General features: G+C 31.8%; 1 pseudogene; it reads right to left on the bottom strand.

Moving 5' to 3' along the window:
- Nucleotides 1-245: 245 nt before the first annotated feature.
- On the bottom strand, nt 246-1,040 carry LOC107682933 (NADH-cytochrome b5 reductase 2-like; annotated as a pseudogene).
- Nucleotides 1,041-1,367: the final 327 nt, after the last annotated feature.

Genomic DNA, 1,367 nt, shown 5'->3' with positions numbered 1-1,367 from the left:
TATGTTGTTAGCTAAAAGTAAACTATAAAAAACTGAAATAAAATAATTGAAAGCTAAAATAATAAAAATAAATAAATACTGAAAATAAAAAAAATAGAGCTAATTCAAAATATTAGTAAATACTGTAATAGTGTATTCATAATACTAAAATAGCACTGAATCTGTGATTATTCATGCTGTAATAAGACAAAAAATTTCCATAAATAATACAAACTAAAAAAAAAAAAAGTTGTATTTTTCCTTACCATTTCCATTGTATACCAGTAATCCATTCGGACTCCTGAAGTCAATGGTGTCTCCAATCTTCATGTCATTCAAGTACTGAGACATCTTGCCTCCATCGGGATAGTTTGGATGGGTATTTTTATAGTAGACCTGACGTAAGATATTGAAGAAAGGGATTTTTAAAAACCTCACAAAGTATAGGACACTATAAAACATAACCAGTCATTTGCAACTACAAAATGTATTGCATCGCACCTTTACAACTAGATCAATGTATCCCTTGTCCTCATCACTGGACACAGGTGTGTATGCACGAATAACCAGATTCCCATTCACCTTTGCAGACAGGTAAACATAATGGCCTGTGACAGCGTACAAGATCCGTCTTAGAAAACATGTGAAACTCAGGTGAAATTATAGTGTGTCAGATTTCAAGGTCAGGTGATTCTGCTGACATGATAAAGATATATAGTGCAATGTCCTACCAATAGGGAGACCAAGAACGTGAGAAGAGGACGGAAGACCAAACCGACATTTTTTTGTCATGAGTGATTTCCTGTTGCAAAGCAAATAAAAGTAGTTCAGTTGAGCTGCAGTAATGTTCTTGCTTTCCTTTGCCGGAGAAAACCTATGTACACATTTAAATTCCGACGGACCTCTTTCTCTATGAGTAGCAATGAGTATTTCACATTGGGATCCTGCAAGGTTTTTGGAAACTTGCTCTGCTTTCGACCTCCATTGGAGCCTCCTGGTTTTAGGATGAGGAAGAGGACTGTGATCAACACTATAGATCTACCGATTAACACAGGTACTGTCTGCAATGGACACATTAAACACATTATTAACACACTTGACTGAATTTATGCTTACGGGATGGTTTTGTAGACAAATAAAAATGATAATTGTATAAAAATATAAATTATAAAATTATCAATTTAAGGTTTAATAATATTAAATGTTTTAATTATAAATGCATATCCTTTTTTGTAGGAAATGGACTAGAGAATGTTAAATTAATGTATTATTTAATATAATATAATATGATTATTTAACATTTCAACACTACATAATTCCCATACTTGCAATATTTCAATGACTATTGCTATCAATTATTTATTATTCTATAGAATTATTATATAGTT

This window comes from Sinocyclocheilus anshuiensis, unplaced genomic scaffold, assembly GCF_001515605.1.
Source record: "Sinocyclocheilus anshuiensis isolate Anshui unplaced genomic scaffold, SAMN03320099.WGS_v1.1 C32734044, whole genome shotgun sequence".
Lineage (NCBI taxonomy): Eukaryota > Metazoa > Chordata > Actinopteri > Cypriniformes > Cyprinidae > Sinocyclocheilus > Sinocyclocheilus anshuiensis.
Note: the sequence above shows the minus strand (reverse complement) of the source record. Positions and strands in the feature narration are given on the sequence as shown.